Consider the following 26,544-nt stretch of genomic DNA (forward strand, 5'->3'; position numbering starts at 1 on the left):
TATATATAAGTGAGGGAAGTTCAGAAGTTAAGATCACAGGCACAGTACTAGCTTAGGTGGTTAAGGATATGGAAGCAAATCTGGTGTTGTCTTTTCTCCATTCCGACATTCGCTTGAAGGCGTTGGCGAATAACCTTTTAAATGGATTATTGAATAAATCACAGGACAACCATGCAGAAACCTTGATTACCAACTGGCTCTAATGGAGAAATGTAAAGGCGTGGTGAGAACGAAACTTAAAAATGCAGTAGGCTCTAACGTTAGGATTAATAGGTCACACGAGGATCAGATAAAACAGGTCTGCGATGGCCAGACGTAGAGATATGAAATGTAACTCACAGCCTAACAAGGAACAAATGAGTAGCGGATAATACTATGAAACTATAGTTTGCTTACAAAATCTATTACTTAAATACTGAAATAATGCTTTCGTATGTATGAGATTCTTCCCTGTTTAACTGAATGAAGACCGAAATTGCAGACTGGAAAATATTCGAGCCGGCCGCTGTGGCCGAGCGGTTCTAGGCGCTTCAGTGCGGAACCGCGCTGCTGCTGCGCTCGCAGGTTCGAATCCTGCCTCGGGCATGGATGTGTGTGATGTCCTTAGGTAAGTTAGGTTTACGTAGTTCTAAGTCAAGGGGACTGATGACCTCAGATGTTGATATTCGAGGTGATCTGCAGTCTAAATCGGAAGTATTTTCTCTATTCAGACGCTTCTAGAACCTATCGCTCAATGTAGATAGTTAATGAGCGGTTTTCGTGTACTGTTGCGTTTGTCGGCCTATCATACTTAACCACTTTCGAAAACCGCAAGCGATATGCCACATGCTCTTGTTCCAAGAGACACAGTGAAGAGATTTCAGATTTAGCCAAGAACACTGGTGAACTGTCTAGCGACCTCAAATTACACAATGCTGCCACTCATTCCTTTACCACCTAAAATATCTTCTATCACCGTAATTCGACTTCTCTTCTCTGATTAATACCACTGCTTTAGTGCGTTTAATGAACTCGTCCACGAAACAGGCTGGAATCGGCATAAGAGCAGTACGAGAGTGATTAAAAGGATGCTTCCCTGAAGCTTGGTTGTTGTTATCTACAAACACTCAAATGCAAAACAGATCCAATGACTACAAGATATTTCACTTCCGGTGTTGCGCGAGACTCGGTACAAGGAATGGAGGCTACGATCACCGCACGCGCTACTATTCCGTGCCTCGGAGTGTAGTGGGTGGCTTAACGCTTGTAACCACTGGACGAGTTAAGAGCTGTCTCGAAAAGAAGGCCGCGCGGGCTAGCAGCGCGGTCTAGGGCGCCTTGTCACGGTTCACGCGGCTTCCCCCGTCGGAGGTTCGAGTCCTCCCTCGGGCATGGGTATGTGTGTTGTCCTTAGCGCAAGTTAGTTTACGTTAGATTAAGTAGTGTGTAAGCTTAGGGACCAATGACCTCAGTAGTTTGGTCCCACAGAACTTACCACAAATTTCCAAATTTCTAAAAGAAGTCCAAGAAAACGATTACGCTATTCAGGACTTTACACTGGTGTGTCAGTAGCATCCACTAACACAGCTGTGAACAAAGTCAACACTGAGATCTCACTGAGCAACGGCAGTGTATGGACCAATCAGTTCAGGTAATGGAGTGTGACGTCCACTTACTGCAGCACGAATTATTGGAGCGATCATCTTCAACGGAAACGTAACTTCTAATACGTATTTGAACACTGTACTGTAAAATTTTTTCACAGAACTGAGAACTACCGAAGAGATGTAAGTAGGGGTGGGGGTTGGGGTGAAAGAGGTTGGTAAAGCCCAGGTGGCACGGCTGAGCAGAGTGACGGGGGGAGGGGGGGGGGGGGGGAACAAGAGATGAATAGAGAAAGGGGGACGAGGAAGTGAGTGCAATATATATGGTATACACATGCATGGACGATGCTGCAGGTTAAGAACTAGTATATACTTTAAATAAATATTGAAAAAATACAATGTCATTAAAATGTTTAAAATCCATCGAGAAATATACCACGTTCTTAAATCGAACTAAAAAGAATAAAATAATTTCTCCTAGTCCAATACAGATTCATAATCCCATACAGACAGTCCTTAAAATAAGCGCTTGCGAATTTTTAATAGCTACTTGTAAGATGTACTAAAAACTTGGGGCACTTGCGATAGATAATAGTTTGGAGGTGAGGTATTCATGCATCAGCTATGTACTGCATCTGCCCCAGGTTTTTCATAATATCTTACAAGTATTGTCATAGTTATTAAAAAAACCACAAGCGAGAATTTTAGGGAGTATCTGTATGAGATTAGGACTCTGTATGAGGTTGGGAGAAATTATTTTATACTTTTTGACAATGGAAAATCCAAGATGGAAGGTAACACTTTTATGAAAAGAGTAGCTGCTGCTCACCATATGGCGGAGATGCTGAGTCGCAGATAGGCACAACAAAAAGACTGTCAGAAGCGAGCTTTCGGCCAACAAGGCCTTCGTCGGAGATAGACAATACGCCCGCACACACACACACACACACACACACACACACACAAACGCAACTCACACACCCATGAGTGCAGTCTCTGGCTGCTGTGGCCTCAGCAGCCAGAGACTGCGGTCATGTGTGTGTGAGTTTAGTTTGTATGAGAGCGTGTGTGTGTGTGTGTGTGTGTGTGTGTGTGTGTGTGTGTGTGTGTGTGTGTGTGTGTGTGTGTGCGTGTGTGTGTGTTTTCTATCTCCGACGAAAACTAAAAAAAAAAAAATTGTTCAAGTGGCACTGAGCACTATGGGACTTAACATCTGAGGTCTTCAGTCCCCTAGACTTAGAACTACTTAAACCTATCGACATCACACACATCCATGCGCGAGGAAAGATTCGAACCTGCGACCGTAGCAGCAGCGGGTTCCGGACAGAAGGGCCTAGAATCGCTAGGCCAAAACGGCCGGCCCGACGAAGGCCTTGTTGGCCGAAAGCTCAATTCTGACAGTCCTTTTGTTCTGCTTATCTGCGACACAGCACCTTCGCTATATGGAGAGCAGCAACTATGCTTTTCATAATATTCTTTTATACTTTTTGGTCCGTTTTGAAAAAGTATTATAATAAAAATTTATTGTTGATCAAATAGTTTTACGTCCATCAGGGACAATTAACGTAACTCATAAATACTCCAACGTCAACAGTTGTGCGAGTTCACGAACCAAGACAAAAAAAAGAGCACTTCAGAATCTACTTGTCTTGCACAGACGTCAGGAGCCAACTGCAGAACCGATGTCGAGTGGCAGTACCTGAACTGGTCAGTCGATATTCTACAGTTACTTTGCACAGTTTGGATTGAGTTCGCGCACCTGTTCCAGTACTGTACTAGCTCTTTCACAAGCTGGTGAAATTTCAACAGCACCTCTCATTGCCACGGCACAATACGCCTTCTGAAGTTAGAGTAGGTGCTGACAGTCTTGGGAAAGGGCGCGTATTAAGAGAGAGCGAAGAGATAACGAGTGTCAGAAGAGACGCGCCATTTCATTCTGCGATTGGCAAGCGTTGCGCCAGAGAAGGGAGCCAAGGCTGCGGCTATCGCAGCGGGCAGGCGGCGTTTGGCGTGGACCAGTTACGCCGGCTGCTATCTCCAGCGACAGGCGGCTTCCTTCCTGTTGACGCATCTTCCTCCCACCTAATCGCACTTCCATAGCCTTCCCGCAACGTTGCGAAAGCGCCGCTGCTGGATCACCAGCTTCTATGACAGCGTCTGTCAAGGCACTATCTCAGTGAAGCATTCAGTATCTAAAAAGAGGGCACCCAAACTCATTTTTTTCTCCATGCAGTGATCGGTTTCAGTATAACTTCTTCGGATGGTAGCATCCGTTATTAGATTATGCTAAAGCAACCTTCATAGAGCTCTTCCTGAATAGTGGAAACGATTCTATTATATATAAGAGGTAATCTAAAAGTTTCCGTTTGTGAGCTGCACTGCACAGTGTATGCAACTTAGCGCGACTAAGATGCGGGTATATAAGCATCGACATGTAGCCAAGGGAATAGGGTGGATTATTGTCTTTTCAATGTGCGTGCGGTAAATGGGGAAACATGAACTATGGCGACGATATTATCAAATGTGTCCAAACATGACCAACGTGCTGTTATTCTTTTCTTGGCTGCCGAAGTACAAACAGCGCTAGACATCCACTGGAGAATGGAGGTCGTGTACGGGCCAGCATGTCTGCCGAAAATCAACGTTGTGGATGACGGGTGCTGCTGCTTCATGATAACGCACGTCGCCACATCGCAAATATCGTAACGCAGAAGTTACTGCAACTCTCGTGGGAGACTCTAGAGCACTCGCCGTATAGTCCTGATCTCTTCCTAAGAGATTATCAGACCTTCGGGCACTTAAAAAGGCCTTGAAGATTCTTATCGAACGAGGACGTGCAGCAGGCAGTTACGGTCTTGTTCACGCAGCAGGGCAAGGTGCTCCACCAAACGGGTACCTTCATCCTGGTGTGTCGGTGAGACGATTGCCACAGTGATTACGTTGATTTAGCCTGACTGACATACCAGTTCTGGACTGCACGGACTTCGAACAGTCGGCCATTTAAAATCTACATCGACTTCTATACTCCCCATGCAAACCTATGGTGTCTGGCGGAGGGTACTTCTGGGGCCACTATCATTGCCCCCCTTTCTCTGTTTCATTGGTCAATGACGCCTTGACGCCTGGGAAGAATGAATGTCGTAGATCTCCGCATGAGCTACAATTTCGCTGGTTTTTTCATCGTGATCATTTCCCGAGACATGTGTGGAAGGCAGATATATGTTGCCCGACTCTTCCCGTAACGTCCTCTAGAGTAACTCTCTTCGTAATAGACAACGCCTGTGTCTTAGGGTCTATCCTGCAGTGACTTGAACATCTCCATAACGCTCTGGTGCAGCCTAAACGATCCCGTGACAAGTGCACCGCTCTTCGATGGTTCTTCTCTCTCTCTCTCTCTTATTTAATCCAAATTTGCGTGGATTTCAGACCGATAAGAAATAATCAAGAATCAGTTTTACAAGTGTTTCGTAAGCCACCCTTTTCAAGGCTCTGAATTACATTTCCTTAATATTATTTCATTGGCAGCTACTTTTTCTACAGTTAGTTTTCTGCGATATACCCACTTCAGGCTGCTCCGGATGGTTACCGTTACTCCTATGTGTTTAACCGTTGTTTTTGTTTCCATAGATTTTTCGACAATAGCTCAATCGAACAGTAAAGAATCTTTTCGTCAGTGTGTGCGCAGTACGTTGTGTTTATCTTCGTCCAGAGTCAATTACCAGATCTTGCACTAGACATCGATCCTCCGCATATCTTCCTGTATTTAGCTACAGTCTTCCGACGTAGCAACCTGCCAACAGACAACAGCATCATCCGCGAATAATCTAACACAGCTTCCAACATTGCCTACTGGATCACTTACATACGTATATCGTAAGCAGCGAATGCCGTATAAAAATCCCCTGGTGTACTACCGAAATTACCTTTAGGTATGTCGATTTCATCCCGTTAATAACAACGTGTTCAGTGAAGTCTGTTACGAGGTTCTGAAGCCAGCAACTAATCTGGTGCGATTGTCGGTAATCTCTCATTTTGTGCACTGAATAAGTGTGGAATTATGTAGAATGTCTTCCAGCAGTGAAAAATTATTGTATTATCGTAATATTTTTAGGTCTCATTCATAACCTAGGAGAAAGCTTGTGAAAACTACTTAATCATATTCAAAAAACGAACATAAATCATAGTCTGAAGGGGAGCTGAAGTCCACGTCAGTTGTGGTGAAGCCAACAGTCATTTGAAAATATAACTTGCTTGATGATTTTTCTCGTTCCTTTGTAGTCGAAACTGTTACCAATATTGCAATTCTAGCAATATTGTCTCACAGCATACACAGCACTTTTAACATGCTGTGGAGTCCTATGATTTTAATTATAATAACAATAGTTTTTTAAATAATACTCATAGTTTTTTATATCAGTAAATAGCACTTCGATTTTCTGTAATTTCCAAGCAACTGCAGTTGTTAAAAGTACGCAATCTGAAAAGATTTCGTCCAAAAATCTGAGAACTACATTTGTAACGCAGTTGATTTAAGAAAAATAATAGCAGCAAAACCACACAGGCTTGAGAATCTCATAATGTAAGCGGTTAAATAGAAGTGTGGACTTACCATTGTAAGTATTTCACTTAGCACAGCGATTGTTATCATAGGTCTATGTGAGCGGATCTTTTTGTGATCTTCCGGTTCTGTCTGTGGACTTAGGAACGAGTCGGATGTGTTGATGGTAGCAGCGACGGTCAACCTGAGTCTCTTTCTGGCTGAAATGTATTCTACAGCCTATCGGACGCGAAATTCATCCATGTGGATCAGCAACTGAAAAGTAAGCTTGTAATTTTGTGCAGCTCCTTCTCACCTTAAAGAATCGTAATTTTGGATGCTGCATTTTAGTCCCCGAAAGCGAACTGAAAAATTTCGAAAGTGGTATATGAAAAAACGTAAACCCTTGTAGTGGAAAGTTCTTTAGGACGGTAGGAAGGGGTGAGGGGAATGAGCGGTGGCACACACATGCTCCCCCCCTTCCTCCGCCCCCTCCCTTTTTTTGGGATCTGCGCCTCGATGTATGTGATTTAAACCTGGCCGCGTCGGTAGACGTATATGCAAAGAGAAACACTGCTGTTTTCTGAGCTGTTACTGCTCACGATTACGAAAAATGGCATCCGACATTAACAAAAAGTTGCGCAATATCCTGTGGAAGCGATAAGAGAGCGGCTTCCTTTGTCGGCTGTCACTGGCACTTGTACGCGGCTATAAGTTTCTGACGTTTTGAACGGAGCTCCTTCATCGATGTCAGGCACGAGAAATGACATCACGCCCTCTAAGCGTCCTCTAGAAACTTCCGCGGTTCTGCTGTATAGCGGCGCCAGAGGCTTTGAAGCGACGGGGCCAGAAACAGCTACGGCTGGCGCCAGACAGAGCCGCTGCTGCATGCGGAACTGGCGGGCTGGGCGAGAAGAGGTGGCGGAGAGCCGTGTGCGGAGCTGAAGTGCACGGCAAACGGCGCGCGCCCACAAACACGGGGCAGCGTGGGCGGTCGCCGGCCGTCCCATGCGTGGGGATGGGCTTCTGCATAGTTAAAACCGATGCTGGTATATCAGTTCTGAACAACCAGTACTTTTCGGCATTTGTTTGGTTTTGGTTATAACAGGTCTTTTTCATTGGTTTCTCTTAACTGAGTAAAAGAGCCCAAGTGTCAGCAGTATTAAAATTTTTCGTTTCTAAGAAACCATGGCAGGGGTAAAATACAGGGAGCGAAAGGCTATTTACAATTTGTACAGAAACCAGATGGCAGTTATAAGAGTCGAGGGGCATCAAAGGGAAGCAGTGGTTGGGAAGGGAGTGAGACAAGGTTGTAGCCTCTCCCAGATGTTATTCAGTCTGTATATTGAGCAAGCAGTAAAGGAAACAAAAGAAAAATTCGGAGCAGGTATTAAAATCCACGGAGAAGAAATAAAAACTTTAAGATTCGCCGATGACATTGTAATTCTGTCAGATACAGCAAAGGACTTGGAAGAGCAGTTGAACAGAATGGACAGTGTCTTGAAAGGAGGGTATAAGATGAACGTCAACAAAAGCAAAACGAGGATAATGGAACGTAGTCGAATTAAGTCGGGTGATGCTGAGGGAAAGAGATTAGGAAATGAGACACTTAAAGTAGTAAAGGAGTTTTACTATTTGGGGAGCAAAATAACTGAGGATGGTCGAAGTAGAGAGGATATAAAATGTAGACTGGCAATGGCAAGGAAAGCGTTTCTGAAGAAGAGAAATTTTTTGACATCGAGAATAGATTTAAGTGTCAGGAAGTCGTTTCTGAAAGTGTTTGGAGTGTAGCCGTATATGGAAGTGAAACATGGACGATAAACGTTTGGACAAGAGGAGAATAGAAGCTTTCCACATAACTAATGAGGAGGTATTGAATAGAATTGGGGAGAAGTGGAGTTTGTGGCACAACTTGACAAGAAGAAGGGACCGATTGCTAGGACATGTTCTGAGGCATCAAGGGATCACAAATTTAGCATTGGAGGGCAGCGTGGAGGGTAAAAATCGTAGAGGGAGACCAAGAGATGAATACACTAAGCAGATTCAAAAAGATGTAGGTTGCAGCAAGTACTGGGAGATGAAGAAGCTTGCACAGGATAGAATAGCATGGAGAGCTGCATCAAACCAGTCTCAGGACTGAAGACCACAACAACAACAAACAACAAGTAAACCATTTTTTTAAAAGGAGTAATTTTCATTCGTAAAATTTGTATTCTGTTGACATATTACATTACTATAGTGAATGGGAAAAGCTATCAATTTTAATTAGAAAGCCGACAGAAAAAAAGCAACAAACACGCGTCATAAATACAAGTACAGTACTGCTGAGACAACAATGTCACTGTCGCCGTGTGTCTTGGCTTCAGGTACGCTTGTACGTGCAGTGTGCGAAACTTGCCCCTACCTGGTCTATACTGTAGTTTCTCGGTGCCGTTGCTGGACACCCTTCGTACTGCAGAATGGCACCAACCCTAGTCTGGAGATATTTTTACAAAATGATGTAACAGTGAAGAACAGCGCTTAATTTGCGTAAAAAGATTAAAGATTTGTCCACCATTTATATGAAACAATAAAAGAAGGAGATTATGGTAACCGTGATAAATTAAAAACTTAACAATAATTCATTCATCGTTGTTGTTGCGGTGGGGAGTCATTCGTAGCAAAGAATAAAAATAGATTTTAGCTGATGTGCTACGTGTATCTACGTAATATGCCTTTATCTGCTTGTAGCCCTTGTAAACGGACAAATTAACAGGAAAAAAAGAGTTCTTCAACCCCAGTTTTCAACCTTTAGCACTGACTATTAGCAAGGCCCAAATAGTGATATATTCCTCGATTACACGTGTTTTTTGAACAGGTTCAAAAAATCTGAATCTATAGGAGAATACTGTATTTTTTAAACATATTCAACCACTTATCACGTTTCGAGGAATGCAGCGAATGGAGGACGGACTATGTTTCCTTTTCAAATGGTTCAAATGGCTCTAAGCACTATGGATCCGGATTCAGCTTCCAGATCCCAGGCTAATTTTATGCTTTGGTTACATCATGAGGTTGGCAGTGAATAATTTCTGGGGAGAGTGAAGAGCTTCCTCAAAGCTGGCTACGAAAAAAAAAAAATGGTCCAAATGGTTCTGAGCACTATGGAACTTAACATCTGAGGTCATCAGTCCCCTAGACTTAGAACTACTTAAAACTAACTAACCTAAGGACAATACACGGAGATTAGATAGCCGACTGAGACAGGTACAAGCTGAGTTGGCGAGAAAAGAGGTTTTCCTGAACAACTTGACTAAGAGAAGGATTGTGTTGCTGGGACACATCTAGACTCATCGAGGAATAGTTAACGTCAGAAGCGTTTCTGGGAAATTATACAACTGGAGAGGTAGATCAGTTTACTCACACATTTATCAGGTTCAAATGAATGTACGTAGGTATAACATTGCAGAGATGAAGAGACTTGCACAGAATAGATTAGCGCGGAGAGGTGCATCATGCAGTCTTCGGACTGAAGACCGTAACACCCAAACTAAATGAAACACTGCGTACAAAATTCTTTCTGTCCAGCAAGGTAATAAGTTCAAATTGAGTGAATAAAAAGAGAAGCGAATGATGAAGTTCAGTTCGGTACGTTTTGCACTTAGAAGCATCTCTTAAAGACAAGAGTACTGGCTTATTTACCATAGTTCCTGTTATGTTTGGAGCGATATTCTCCGGCAGTGCACTTAAAGTACATCAAGTATTTACTCGTCATAAGTGAGCGGTAAGAATAACATTTGAAGTAGAAAACCGTCCATAGTGGATTGAATGGAGAAGAAGATATTTGTTGTTTTTGAAATGCAGTGTTATAAAGTAATGTTAAAAATGAAACTGACAGGCAAAGCATGATATTTTCTGTTAGTAGAATCAATAACAAAGTGAGAGTATCAGTGGAAAACTTTTATCAAAATAAAGGGGAAGATAGAAAGACCAGTTCTAAGGTATCCAGACGTAATTGATTCTGGGATGAGCAGTAGACGGGAAAAAATAAGAAGAGTACAATATAGTGAATTATTCAGAATAATGGGCTAAGCAATTATTTCCTTGTCCTACTTGCAGTTTATTGGGAGTATTTAAACAAACCTGTTACCCTCATCGTCGACCCTATATCTCCCACAGTAATAAATAACGTTTTTTCCTCATGTCGATAAATTATTCCGCTGCCGAGATAACCTAATGGCCTTCTCTCTGGAAATTAAATACAGTAATGTAATCCTCCTTCGATAGAGAACTAAATCGTCGTGGCGTTCTTCATTTTCCCAGTACTGATTGCACAGTAAATCGTGGCGTAGCAAGAATGAAGACAAGGACAGTGTATCATCAGTTATCGAATTTTAACAATATTTTTGTTTAAATGATTCTACAATGTGCTTCTCTAAGTATCACCATATATTCTGCCGTAGGTTTTATAATACATACGAGAAGGGACGCAAAAGAAAAGTAATTCATTTCCTGCGTTCAGGGAGGCGGTAGTGACGAGTTCTCCCGCTAGGTGCCTCTGCTGTACAAATTTTGAACCAGCTGACCGACCGCCATGGTGGGGAAGTACCACTTGTTTCCAAAATCGCCGTTTACGTGTTCGGAAGCTTTTCATGTGTGAAACATTACTGAATAATGTACTAATGTCAAGAATTCGTAACAGGTCATTACATGTGTAGTGTTAGCGGTATAGACCCAGAAGCCAAACAACAGCCGAGTTAGTGGTAGAATAATTCATCATCACGGCCAAAGAGAGCTAAAGCAGGTGTCAACTAAAACGAAAATTATTTTGGTCAGTTTCGACCTGGAGAGGATACCCCGCGATGTGTTTGTTTCCCATGGTGCTACAGTCAACAGGAATTGCTACCTGAAAGAGCTAAAACGTTTGTGTGAGGTAATGCGAGAAAAAAGCGGCAAAATCCTTGTCTCGTCCACCACGAAACCCTAACGGTCATATAGCGATCACGGAGCGTGGTGGCGCACTGGCAATAAACTGTGCTCGTGTTCGTGAAGATGGCGGTTCAAACCACACAGTCTGGACTTTCAGATTTCGGTTTTCCATGATTTCCAAAAATCGCTTAAGGCATATTCCGATATGGTGCCATCTTACAACCAACGCGAGTGTGTGATCTCTCAGTAATTAAGTGGTTGACGCTGGAACGTTAAAGCCTAATCTTCGCTAGGTTTTAACCAAAAACCAAAATGAAAGAACAGTCACCATATCCACATAAGCATATAGTTGTGGCGATACCGGCCATGACCTTCTTCTTCTGTGCGGATGCACACATACTACCCGATCTCTTACGGGACATGGTAAGAATGTCTTCCACGAGTAATGTATGTGTTGGGTAGGGGCACTACGAATGTAGTGTGTTGACATATAAGGTGAGGATGTAGGTCTCGCGGGGGGGGGGGGGGGGGGGAGGGGGGGAAGGGGGGGGGGGAAGGCGTGCACGGGATAAGTCCCTGCAGTTGCACTACCACCTCTTTGACCTCGGTGGCTAAGATGGATAGAGCGTCTGCCCAGTAATGAGGAGACCCCGGTTTCGAGTCCCGATCGGGGCACACATTTTCACCTGTCCCCATTGATATATATCAACACCCGTCAACTGCTGAAGGCATTGATTTCATTCTAATTAGAAACATGTTCGTAGACAAACGCAGCATGTGAACCATGTCTACAGGAAAAGAATTTCAGTTTCCCTCGTGATTTAGAAGTATTCAAGTTAAAGAATTGACGCCATTCGATCCATTTTACAGTGGTTGTTGGATGCCTGTGACTGCCTGAATATTAAGTTATTTCTCATAAAGAAGATTTATTTCTACTACTAGTCACTTTAGCAATATTGTTGGATTTATGTAATAGCGGCGACACGTTTCGAGAATTTAGTCCCATTTTCAGGTGCTTGTTTGTACATATAAAAATGTGTTACCGTCTAGTTACTTGTTACTAAATATTGCGAATCGTAGTTTTTTACTATAAAACGTAAAACAAATCTAAGTTCTATATTTAAAGCTACCTAAACTTGCAGTTAACTGGCAGCTTTTACTTGCTGTACAACAGATATTTGACATTGCAATAAGATAGTGACAAAAAAATAGAGTGTGTCACAGATGACACATTTTCTACAGGGACAAAGATGGAAAGAAAACGGACGATTAATGCTTGAAGTCCCGTCGACATCGAGGTCATTTAGAGACGGGGCACAAGTTCTGATTGGGGAAGAATGAGGTATGAAAAGGGCAGTGGCCTCTCAGAGGAACCATTCCGGCATTTGCTTGGAGGATTTCTTAAGGAAATCACTGAAAGCGTAAATCTCGATGGTGAGACGGAGATTTGAAAAATCGCTCTAAGCACTATGGGACTTAACATCTGAGGTCATCAGTCCCCTAGAACTTAGAACTACTTAAACCTAACATAAGGACATCACACATATCCATGCCCGAGGCACGATTCGAACCTGCGACCGCAGCAGTCGAGCGGTTCCGGACTGAAGCGCCTAGAACCTCTCGGCCACCGTGGCCGGTAGGAGATTTGAACCGTCGTCCTTCCGATTTCGAGTTAAGTGGGCTAACCACTGTGGCACTTTGCTCGGTGGATTACATGTATATGTCAGGTATTAATATCGATTGACTTATGTAACAAATATGTTCTCTACGAACATATTTCGCGATAATAGAAAGCGTGCTGCCTTTCTTTGAAGTTTTTCAATGTACTCCGTCAGTCCTATTTGGTAAGGATCCCACACAGTGCAGCAGTATTCTAAAAGAAAACGGACAAGCGTAGTGTAGGCAGTCTCCTTAGTAGCTCTATTACATTTTCTAAGTCTTTCGCCAATAAAACGCAGTCTTTGGTTAGCCTTCCCCACAACATTTTCTGTGTGTTCCTTCCAATTTAAGTTGTTCGTAAATGTAATACCTAGGTATTTAGTTGAATTTACGGCTTTTAGATTAGACTGATTTATCGTGTAACCTAAGTTTAACGAGGTCCTTTTAGCATTCATGTGGGTGACCTCACACTTTTCATTATTTAGGGTCAACTGCCACTTTTCGCACCATTCAGATACTTTTTTTTTCTAATTCGTTTTGCAGTTTGTTTTGATCTTCTGATGAATTTATTAGTCGATGAACGACAGCGTCATCTGCTAACAACCAAAGACGGCTGCTGAGATTGTCTCCCAAATCGTTTATGTATATAAGGAACTACCTTGGGAAACGCCAGAAATCACTTCTGTTTTACTCGATGGATTTCCGTCAATTACTACGAACTGTGACCTCTCTGACAGGAAATCACAAATCCCGTGACATAACTGAGACGATATTCCACAAGCACGAAATTTCACTACGGGCCGCTTGTGTGGTACAGTGTGAAAAGCCTTCCGGAAATCCAGAAATACGGAATCGATCTAAAATCCCTTGTCAATAGCACTCAACACTTCATGTGAATAAAGAGCTAGTTGTGTTTCACAGGAGCGATGTGTTCTAAACCCATGTTGACTGTGTGTCAATAGACCGTTTTCTTCGAGGTAATTCATAATGTTAGAACACAATATATGTTCTAAAATCCTGCTGCATATCGACGTTAACGATATGGGCCCGTAATTTGGTGGATTACTCCTACTATCTTTCTTGAATATTGGTGTGACCTGTGCAACGAATAATTTTACGACAGATGACATTTTCTATACGATATTGCAGTGCCTGTGTTATTCTGATAACAATGCAAAGTTCCTTTGGACATCCCTGTTTGTCCAAAGGAACAGGCACTGTGGCGACCACAACCATTACGAAACACATCTACTGAATTCGCAATTACGAATAAGGACTAGCATCAGCTGTAGAACAGAATGATGACAATGAAAATTTTGTGCTGGACGGGACTCGAACCCGGATTTCCCCCTTATCCGACACAAATTTCCATTGTCGTCATTTCATTATACAGCAGATGGTAGTCATTCGCAATTGTGAATTCGTTTGCTGGATGACATTTTCGGTGCTGTCGCACGAGAAAGCAACAGGGTCTCCTATTTCACTGGAATTGATTCGATTTCCACTTTGTTCCGCCGTGAATTTGAATAATTTACGAAAATAAATCTAAGGTGACTATGCGATGCTAGAGCTGGTGATTGCTTGCATCCCCCTTCTAGCGCCGTACGTGCTCCCGCGCAGAGATCGTTGTACCTCGTCCTGCTCCTCTGAATTCTTAGAGCCTCGCCGATGGGCGTCGGATAATTTTTTAAGAGCTGTCGGGGAGGGGCAGCGGAAAGATTGGACGCGTCGCGGCGGCTTTGGCCGGGGGCTGGTGCGGGGAAGTGTACCTGCCGCTACCCGTGCCCGAGGAAAGGAAAGGAATGCAACCCCTTCCCTCGGCTGCCCGGCCGCCGCACAAAAACACCGGCGACATCCGCTGGCCAGCCACGTGGGGCCGGGGGGCGCCGTTCTGTTACCTGTGTGTGTGCCGGCAAGCCTTGCCTTGGGTTTCACCTCTCGGCATCGTCGTGGTCACAACAGGCCAAGTTACGGACTCGAGAGGGGTTGGAAAGGACACTGGCCACGGCACTACTGAAACAGCCAACCTAGCTTTCAGCATAAGCGACTTTAATAAATCTCGTGCATTTGATAAATGACATAGGCTGCTTGATTATTTTCACCGGACCGTTTCGGGCTGCATGTCCATCTTCAGCGATACTGTAGAGGATACGCAATAATACAGTACATAATACTGTGTGCTATGGAGCTTGGCGTGTTCACAATTTTGTACTACAGTCCCCAGTATTTACGTGTATATTAATATTTGTGGAATTGCTGTAGATGTTTTTGGAGATGTTACTTTAAATTTTGGCTAGTTTTAGCTCGTCTTTGGCAGGCCGAAGTGGCCGTGCGGTTAAAGGCGCTGCAGTCTGGAACCGCAAGACCGCTACGGTCGCAGGTTCGAATCCTGCCTCGGGCATGGATGTTTGTGATGTCCTTAGGTTAGTTAGGTTTAACTAGTTCTAAGTTCTAGGGGACTAATGACCTCAGCAGTTGAGTCCCATAGTGCTCAGAGCCATTAGCTCGTCTTTGTATTTTTGTGGATGAGGCTTTGTACATTACACTGAGGTTACAAAAGTCGTGAGATAGCCATGTGCAAATATACAGATGGCGGTAGTATTGTGTACACAAGGTATATAACGGTAGTGCATTGACGGAGCTATCATTTGTACTCATGTGATTCATGTGAAAAGGTTTCTTTCCTTTTTTTTTTTAATTTGAAATCTTATGGGACTTAACTGCTAAGGTCATCAGTCCCTAAGCTTACACACTACTTAACCTAAATTAGCCTAAGGACAAACACACACACCCATGCCCGAGGGAGGACTCGAACGTCCGCCGGGACGAGCCGCACTGTGAAAAGGTGTCCGATGGTATTATGGCTCCACGACTGGAATTAACAGACTCTGAACGCGGAATGGTTGTTGAAGGCAGGCACGTGGATCATTCCATTTCGAACATCGTTAGGGAATTCAGTATTCCAAGGTCCACAGTGTCAGGAGTATGCCGCGAAACAAATTTCAGGCATCACCTCTCTCCACGGGACAATGCAGTGGCCGACAGCCTTAACTTAGCCACCGAGAGCAGCGTCGTTTGCATAAAGTTGTTAGGGCTAACAGACTGCGTGAAAAATCAATATGGGATGTATGAGGAACGTATCCGTTCGGATAGTGCGGCGAAATTTGGCCTTAACGTGCCATCAGCAGACAGCCGACGCGAGTGCCTTTGCTAACAGCACGAAATCCTCTGCAGCGCCTCTCCTGGGCTCATGATAATATCGGCTGGAGCCTAGACCACTGGAAAACGATGGCCTGGTCAGATGATTCCTTATTTCAGCAGGTAAGAGCTGATGATAGGTTTCGATTTGTCACAGACCCCACGAAGCAATGGATCCAACTTGTCAACAAGGCACTGTGCGAGGTAGTGATAGCTCCATAATGGTGTGGTTCGTGTTTACATGGAGTGGACTGAGCCCTCTAATCCAATTGAACCGATCATTGACGGACAATTGTTTTGTTCGGCCACTTGGAGACGGTTTTCGGCCATTCACGGAGTTCACGTACCCGAACAACGATGGAATTTTTATGGATGGCAATGCACCATATCACCAAGCCGCAGTTTAAGAACATTCTGGACAATTCGAAAGAAGAATTTCCCACCCAGATCGGCAGACTTGAATCCCATCGAACATTTATGGGACATAATAGAGAGGTCAGTTCATGCACATGTGCGTAATTATGGACGGCTATAGAGGCAGCATGGCTGAATTTTTCTGCAGGGAACTTCCAATGACTTGCTGAGTCCATGCCACGTCGGGGTCTGTACTACGCCGGGCTAAAGGAGGTCCGACACGATATTAGAAGGTATCAAAAACGGTTCAAAATGGCTCTGAGCACTATGGGACTTAACATCTGAGGTCATCAGTCCCCTAGACTTAGAACTATTTAAACCTAACTAGCCTAAGGACATCACACACATCCATCCCCGAGGCAGGATTCGAACCTGCGACCGTAGCAACAACGCGATTCCGGACTGACGCGCCTAGAACTGCTCGGCCACAGCGGCCGGCTAGAAGGTATCCCATGACTTTTCTTACCCCAGGGTATAATACTGTATCCTATGTGACTTGTGTTCATAATTTTATGCTGCGGTCCCCAGTACTTATGTGTATATTAATTTTTGTGGAATTGTTGTAGATGTTTTTGATGTGATACTTTAAATTTTCGCTGGCTTTTAGCACGTCCTTGTATTGCAGGGGATGATTCTGTGTGCATTATAATATCAGCAATGTATCTTGTAGTCGAAGGTATCGGTCCATGCGTATTGTATACTGCGATTTAGCAAGGTCAGGTCTGAAATTTGAGTCCACTAAAACGAGGACTTAGTCGAAAAGTTTACTTTTCAAACAAAGTTGTATTAACTAGCACTAGCACCGGTACTGAAGTCAGTAACGGCTCGTACCCAAACATTGGCAATTATCTCACAAACGATGGACCCATATTTACTGAACATTTTGCTTCCATTACCGTACATTTTCACCCGTGCCAATTTTCCCAATTAAATACACCGTGTTTAATCTTCCGTACCTCTGCCTTTTTTGAGGAAGGTCCTGAGGAATTAGCCCTGACCCTGAGCCGGAAATAGAAGTACTTTTATTTATCTACAATCGAAACAACTGGGTATAGTGAATGGGTTAAATACCGTGACAATAGAAGAACGGTTTCCCATAACATAGGTTTCAGGAGAAATTATCTTTGCAGTGATCAGTGCTCCAAAATACTTGAAGTTAGATTTGTATTTAAAAGACATGGGGTTCGAACGCGTGTTGTGGCACGCTGACTTAATCTTTTATTATTTTTTAATCATCACATATCGGGATGGTTTCTTCGACAGTGAAGAAAGGAAGCGTAAGTTTTAAAGCCCCTTCGACCACTCCAGCATTTGCCTTAAGCAATCAAGAGATATACTGGTAACCTTTCTGCGGATGGTCAGAAACGGATTTTAAACGCTGTCCAGGTATTTTTAAAACTACGTTACCTCGTGCAAAGATTTCCATGCCCTGTGTATTCTCTACTGTGCCTCATATCGCTCTTCGATCTTAACACTCTTGTCTGAACAACACGGAAGAACCATCCGTTCCCACCAGCGCAAAATCCTTTCTGTTCTATTCCAACTTTTAGCCACTTTCTAGTAATGCTTCTCAGTAGCGGGAACCTGACTCTGGAACAACACTCCGCGTTATGTTAGAGCACTAAATGTTGTGGACTGGCAAGACAGCCAATCCACAGTGACGGGTAGCCGAAAGGCACGCGTTTAACTCACGCAGGCTGGCGTGAGGTCAGGAACAGGTCAAGGTCTTATAGTAGCAAGAAAAGTACGTAGCTGCTGGAATACTTAACTTTAATCCATAATTGGTGAACATCGGTCTGACGGTACATGCATCACAAGATAAAAAGCAGTTGATAATGGCGCCTTGCTAGGTCGTAGCAAATGACGTAGCTGAAGGCTATGCTAACTATCGTCTCGGCAAATGAGAGCGTAATTTGTCAGTGAACCATCGCTAGCAAAGTCGGCTGTACAACTGGGGCGAGTGCTAGGACGTCTCTCTAGACCTGCCGTGTGGCGGCGCTCGGTCTGCAATCACTGACAGTGGCGACACGCGGGTCCGACGTATACTAACGGACCGCGGCCGATTTAAAGGCTACCACCTAGCAAGTGTGGTGTCTGGCGGTGACACCACACTAAACAACATCTCCAGCTTCAGAAGACAGGTAATGGCATATCTACTAATACAATAATAAGGATTACCATTGTCATTGTACGCACTTATTCCCTCCCGCATTCCTCCTCATTTTCCAGTATTCCTAGCCGACGTAGTCTCCTTAATATTCTCATTCCCAGAGCACACTATATTAGAAAACATCTATTTTGTAGGCCTACAAATTCTTGTTATATCGGTCACTATCATCGTTGTCGTTAAGGTCACAGTTATTGTCATTATTATCGTTATTATTATTTTTATCACTATCAGTGCTAGTAGCTGCAGTAGTACAAGTAATGTCAGTATTAACTTGGTTCGTTCATAGTATAATTTACTCACACCGCCACTTCAGACAACCAGATCCTAAATAAATAAATAAAACATATATCGATGTTTACAAGGCGTTAAATTCTTATCTTTCTTCCTTTTTTTCTGCAAACTACTCTTTTATCTCTCTTTATCTCGTGTTTTCACCAATTCTGTATTCCTCTGCTCTATCCTGTGTCTTCCGTTGTGTGATTGTCTTAACACTGTCTACAAATATTAAACAGGCCGAGCCCTTTCAGTTATTTTTTATAAAGTGCTCAATTTTCGGACTGCATGTAGATTCTGGGTTTGGTAACAGGACGTTTCCACAAATAAAATACTGAACTTTGCGTTCGGCAAGAGTGAGATTCAAATCTCCGTCTAGCTATTCTGATTAATGTTTTCCCTAAATTACAAGAGACGAATATCCGGAGGATTCCCCCAGTGAAGACAGTGGCTTCATCTGCAATGGCCTCGACGTAGATTGTGATTGAAACCATTATATTCCTGTCCACCTGCCGAATAGTACAAATATTTTTGGCTTTCAAGTGAAACCTTAGGTCAGCTACATAACTGGTTGGGTGAAATGGTTCTGAACAAGAAAAAAGGTTTGGATCCAACTCTCATAATCTTGTAAACAAGAACGGGATAAAAAATTAACCGCATTCTTTTGAATGAACCAGTCACGTGTACGATTTAGGAGAATCGCGTTGAAGTGGAAGACTTGAACTCCACTCATCCCAACGCAATTACCCCTCTCAGTATCTTATATCAGAGGAAATCCTGAGCCTACACCTTCAATTGGATGTTACCTAGTTTAGCACTGAAGTACGCAAACAAACTCTCGGGCTAATAGCTATTTAACTTTGATGAGAAACTATTAATAATAATAAGCTGAGCATACTAATTTGAGAGTAGCTTGACTGGGTTGTTAGAGACGCGTCGTCGCTTGGTGTCTGAAATTTCGCACGGAAACCCGAAATTAATGGTACATAAACCAGTTTCGTGTCCCACTGCACAACACCCGTTGTTACTGGCAACGTATACCGGCTAATTCATCGTTGCGAGTGTTCAGGCAGCCGGCAACGTAACATTATGTGGAATCAGTGCAGCGTCGAGCGCTGCCGTGATGAGCTGGGCCAGAGTGGCGTCTCGCGACATCAAAGGCGCCGCCTGTTTGCTCTAACGGCCATTAGCTGGACTCGAGTTATTGTTCGACGCGCCCCGAGAGACTGCCTGCATGCGTGGCGAAATGGCCGCTCATCGCCCGCTCGTCTCGGCCTTCGTTAAGTCATTAGGGTAAGTGCGCCCGCGCTCCGCCCCCCACTCAGCTGGTACCTCGCACATTGGGGTCGAGCTGATGGCGGGCCGCCGTCACTTAATGGGCTCAATGCCACCGCCCCATTGTTGGCAGGCATAGCTTCGGCGCGCGGTGACAGGATGCTATAGCTGGAGTCACGAACGATGGCGGCCAAGTTTAGACTTGTTCTGCGCACCTACGGCACGTATTCTCCGACAGCCAATGAGCATTCAGTAGTGTTTTGTGCGCTCTGCTGGGAATGCCGTAGCTGTTGTTGTCTTCAGTCGTGAGACTGGTTTGATGCAGTTCTTGATGCTACTCTATCTTGTGCAAGCTTCTTCATCTCCCAGTACTTACTGCAACCTACATCCTTCTGCATCTGCTTAGTGTATTCATCACTTGGTCTCCCTCTACGATTTTTACCCTCCACGCTGCCCTCCAACGCTAAATTTGCGATCCCTTGATGCCTCAGAACATGTCCTACCAACCGGTCCCTTCTTCTTGTCAAGTTGTGCCACAAACTCCACTTCTCCCCAATTCTATTCAATACCCCCTCATTAGTTATGTGAACTACCCATCTAATCTTCAGCATTCTTCTGTAGCACCACATTTCGAAAGCTTCTATTCTCTTCTTGTCCAAACTATTTATCGTCCACGTTTCACTTCCATTCATAGCTACACTCCATACAAATACTTTCAAAAACGACTCCCTGACATTTAAATCTATACTCGATGTTAACAAATTTCTCTTCTTCAGAAACGCTCTCCTTGCCATTGCCAGTCTACATTTTATATCCTCTCTGCTTCGACCATCCTCAGTTATTTTTCTCCCCAAATAGCAAAACTCCTTCACTACTTTAAGTGTCTCATTTCCTAATCTAATTCCCTCAGCATCACCCGACTTAATTCGACTACATTCCATTATCCTCGTTTTGCTTTTGTTGATGTTCATCTTATACCCGCCTTTCAAGACACTGTCCATTCCGTTCAACTGCTCTTCCAAGTCCTTTGCTGTCTCTGACAGAATTACAATGTCATCGGCGAACCTCAAAGTTTTTATTTCTTCTCCATGGGTTTTAATATCTACTCCAAATATTTCTTTTGTTTCCTTTACTGCTTGCTCAATATACAGATTGAATAACATTGGGGACAGGCTACAACCCTGTCTCACTCCCTTCCCAACCACTGCTTCCCTTTCATGCCCCTAGACTCTTATAACTGCCATCTGGTTTCTGTACAAATTGTAAATAGCCTTTCGCTCCCTGTATTTTACCCCTGCCACCTTTAGAATTTGAAACAGAGTATTCCAGTCAACATTGTCAAAAGCTTTCTCTAAGCCTACAAATGCTAGAAATGTAGGTTTACCTTTCCATAATCTATTTTCTAAGATAAATGTGTCGATAGGGAACATTTGTTGTGAACGAGACTTAATTTTTTTTTGTTTGGTTGGTATGACATCTGTCAAAGATTTTTAGTATACAACAAGTCATGGAACAAACAACATCATATGTTTTCATCGTGTTAACAATGTCGAATTTTGTGCCAGAAAGTGATGATTTGCGGAAAGCATCAATTTTTTGTTTTCATTTGAAAAAAAAGTGCTGCAGCGTCGCATCGAATGCTTGTCGAGGCATATGGTGATCATGCTCTATCAGAAGCAACGCGCAGAAGATGGTTTCAACGGTTCAGAAATAACGATTTTGATGGAAGAAATGAAGAATGTGGAAGACCACCAAAAAAGTTCGAAGACGCCGAATTGCAAGCAGTATTGACTGAAGATGATACTTTGAGTCAGAAGCAAACGGCAGCAATGCTAAATGTTGCACAGCAAACAATTTCTGACCGTTTTAAAGCTATGGGAAAGATCCAAAAGCGTGGAAAATGAGTGCCACATGAATTGAATGAAAGACAGATGGAAAACCGAAAAACCATTTGTCAAATTTTGCTTCAAAGACATGAAAGAAAATCAATTTTGCATCGAATTGTTATTGGCGATGAAAAGAATCCTACACGGGAAAAATCATTGTTTAATCCGGGACAACCATCAACATCGACTGCAAAACCAGATCGATTCGGCAAGAAGACAATACTCTGGGTTTGGTGGGATTAGAAAGGTGTGGTGTATCATGAGCTTCTAAAACCCGGTGAAACTGTGAATACTAATCGCTGCAGACAACAAATGATCAATTTGAATTATGCATTGATCGAAAAAAGACCAGAATGTTCCAAAAGACATGGCAAAGTAATTTTTTTACACGACAGTGCACCTGCACACAAAGCAAAACTGGTTCAGGATACAATCAAAACACTTGGCTGGGAGCTGCTACCCCACCTGCCGTGTTCACCAGACTTGGCCCCCTCCGACTACCATTTGTTTTCATCAATGGGACACGCATTGGCTGAGGAACACTTCGATTCCTACGAAGAACTCGAAAATTGGGTGTGTGATTGGTTTGCTTCAAAAGACGAACATTTCTATTAGGGTGGTGTCCACAAATTGCCAGAAAGGTGGTCAAAATATATAGAAAGCAATGGTTAGTACTTTGAATAAAATGTTTTTACTTTTCAATTCAAAATTAGTGTTTCATTTTCACAAAAAACGCTCATTTCAGACCGGTACACCTGGTAGACTTGTTCTGCGCACCTACGGCACGTATTCTCCGACAGCCAATGAGCGTTCAGTAGTGTTTTGTGCGCTCTGCTGGGAATGCCGTAGCTAACGTAGCATTAAACATAATCGTAGCCAGTTGTTAGTGAATTTTGATTCCATTTGTTGCGAACTGTCATCGCTGATTGTGGGGGTAAGTGATAAATTCTGCATAAGCTAGCGAGAGACATAATTTGTAGGATATACGTTTTTTTCAAGCGGAAAAAACTGGCATGTGCGTACTGCAACTGTCGCATGGAATCGTCAACAAGGCCATCCCCGTCCGCGCCTCCACATTCGCGAACATCCGTCGTTCATGGATCGGACTATAGTAAGACCGTCACTGGCTTCGTCTTTCTCGCACTATAACGCCTCGGATTCCATACACATATTTCGTGTGACTTTCTGGTTCCTGATCTGTTCTCACAGATTTTCGCCTCGTAAGCGTTTGTAAAGCCGTCCGCACACGGGATGAGGCAGCGAACATTGACGTGGGCGCGGACAGGAGACCGATCTCATGAGATGGGCGTGTGTTTTGTTCTTAGCATAAGTTAGTTTAGGTAGTGTGTAAGTCTAGGGACCGATGACGTCAGCAATTTGGTCCCTTAGAACTTCACAAACATTTGCACGTATGATCTCATGAGAGACTGCACATTCGGCACGCGGGTCGACCTGGTTAACATGATTTGCTCTCTCAGTGCTCTCCATCGGCCCTTGTCGGCTTTATTTGTCTCGCAAAACACAGTTTCTTTACGAAAATGGACGCGTGTTATTTAGCGGCGTAAACCCTATTAGCTGTTGTCGAAGAAGAGCGGAGAAAGTAACGAAGAAGATTGTTCACTCGTCGACAGCTTAAACAGCGAACTGCTAGCAGAGGAACACTAAATAATATGTACAGTTATCTAAGCTGCATACTAGCAGAAGGTATTCGTTAACTCAACTGAATTTTCATGACGTTTTCGGTTTTAAATTCAATATAGTTAAGGTGTAGTGTCTAATGTCAGTTTGCACGTGCATAATACCCATCTTCTCGATACTGCATTGCCTACGAACACTCTGAAATAACGAACTTCATCATTCAGATTTAAAGATTGGGAATCGTTGTAATTTCGTTCGAATGGAAGACGATATTCTTTCGAAGCTGCTCACCATCACTGGCAAAAATATTTACCGGAAAGATACAAACAAGAGCCAGTCCAAAAACTCAAAGATAGAAATATACATTTTACAGAAAGTTTCAGTTTGTAACTTGTGTTTACTTTCAGACATAGGCTGGCAGTTCAAAAAATGGTTCAAATGGGTTTGAGCACTATGGGACTTCACATGTTGAGGTCATCAGTACCCTAGACTTAGAACTACTTAAACCTAACTAACCTAAGGACATCACACACATCCATGCCCGAGGCAGGATTCGAACCTGCGACCGTAGTAGTCACGCGGTTCCGGACTGAAGCGCCTAGAACCGCCCGGCCACAACTGCCGGCCTGGCAGTTGTGATAAGATTTCTGGCCAGTGGGGAAACATTACAGTCGTAGGCCTTTGCAACAAGAATTGTATCAAATACGTTATTTATAATAAATATGCATTATTTATAGTAAATATATATTATTTATAATAAGTAACATCGACTTTTGAGATAATATTGCTTAAATGAATAAGAAAGACCCAGAATATATTAGGGAAAAAAAGTTGAGAAAGAAATGGAAGCAGATGGACTCGAACCCGTTACTTACTCTTTACAACTCAGAGGACGCCGTCAACTGCACTACAATTTAATCTAGCCCTACCACACTACAACTTCGACCTAGCAATCGAACCTCCGTACATGGCATGCAATAACTGAAGACTGCATTCACAAATGTCGTTATCTGATATTCAATATGCAAACTGCACCAAAAAGACGCGCTTTTGATCGATCGTCATTGAGCTGTAGCACTGAAAGGGTAGACGTCCGTAGCACGCAAGTTATAACGCTAAAAACATCAACTGCGGGACGTCTTTACCTACCGACATGTAGTTTCTTGTCATTTTATTATAAGAAATCGTTGCCCAAACGACGCGTTTTCGAAAGATCCTCAATTTGTTGATACTTTGGAAGGGCTTGTATTTACACGATGTTCTCTACCAGAAAGAAAATCCACCAAATACACTGTTCAACACCACACAATATAGCAGCTCCTATGTTCTGCTTGTGGCGTAAAACAATATCGCATCTCATTGGCCACGTTCCTCCTCCCGTGGCAAAAATCTAACACGCCAGATTCTTTGTATCACGTTCCTCGGTGTAGTGGGACTTGGAATTCCACACTGTGACGTCACCAGCTTCTCGTCCACACACGTTTTCATGTCCCGTGAGAGGACAGCTTAAGGTCTTGTCCTCAACGCAGCACGATAATCAACACCATCAGTCATTTGACACCACTCTGAATAACGACATTAGAGTACTGCCCATATTGGCCTTCAGCCAGGCCTTACTGAGGGCGTGGTCAGATAGGCCTTCACCAGAGGCACACGTACAGAAGGTGCGCAAAAACTCACCGGGAAAAAATTAGGAGAGAATGACGATTTAACAATTAACCGTGAGACGTATGTGAGTTCGCTTACAACTCGTTTCTTTGCTATCTTCTGTCTACGGGAAGAAGCCTTTCTCTCGACCCGTGACTGAAAACGCACGCTGTTGTTACAGTGTCATTTCGTCCAGGTAGCATCTTAAAGAAGCAGCTCCAGCCTAACAGACATCTAACACACACATGGTTTGTGTGGAAACAATGCGCTCCGTTCACACATTCGCCTCCTGCACAGCTGACTCACGTTCAACGTGGGCTTCCTGCTACTTCGCTACGGTACTCTAGAATCTCAAGAGGTCGGCGAGCAGGTACTGAAGCAAATATACTATTTAACCAAAGGTTTCCGATTTTAGGTGATTGGCTGAAGCGAGAAGCAACTGTGGAGAAAACAAGGAGAAATCGTTGAGGGGATATGTAATTTATTTGCCCCTCCCGAAAGTAATTTCGCTGATCACCAGTTTGTCGCCCGGAGTGGCCGAGCGGTTCTAGGCGCTACAGTCTGGGACACCGCGACCGCTACGGTCGCAGGTTCGAATCCTGCCTCAGGCATGGATGAGTGTGATGCCCTTAGGTTAGTCAGGTTTAAGTAGTTCTAAGTTCTGGGGGACTGATGACCTCAGCAGTAACGTCCCATAGTGCTCAGAGCCATTTGAACCATTCATGTATATCATGAGCATAAAAACAGGGGTTCTCTGAGGAACACGAAAGTTCCAGTCGGCTACAAATATATTTCCTATTATATAACAGCATAAAACTACTTCATACCCAAGAGTCGAAACAAATGTATGATGTTACCATAATTCGATAATTCTGTCATTTAACAGTATGACACGATATACTCGTATACTCTATGCTATACTTCAAAGATACCTAATAGTCAAGTTTTCTAAATTAGGAAGGTTCTAATTTTTCATAAAATGGGTTTTAAATTACCTTGTCAACTCGTGAGCCATTTCTGTGAGTGTGAGTAATTTAGGATTATTAAAATAACTGATTTGTTTACTGTGCACTGCCTCTTGAAAAGTTTAGAAGTACGATATAAAGCAGCGGTTGGGAATGAGACAATCACACGGTGACCATTCTAAGTACAGGACACGATACAAATGTTCGTTGAGCAAGTTCGATAGATACTGGGAAGCAACCAAGATTGGAATTAAACTTTCCGTCGGTGACGGAGTTATTAGAGACGTGACAGACTCCATAAAGTAGACATTTGTACTGTCACTTCGTTCACGGAATCAATGTTGAAAGTCGATCTGCTTGTATATCTGACTGCCTTAATCCAGAGACGAGG

Source organism: Schistocerca serialis, chromosome 5 (assembly GCF_023864345.2).
Source record: "Schistocerca serialis cubense isolate TAMUIC-IGC-003099 chromosome 5, iqSchSeri2.2, whole genome shotgun sequence".
In the NCBI taxonomy this organism is placed as follows: domain Eukaryota; kingdom Metazoa; phylum Arthropoda; class Insecta; order Orthoptera; family Acrididae; genus Schistocerca; species Schistocerca serialis.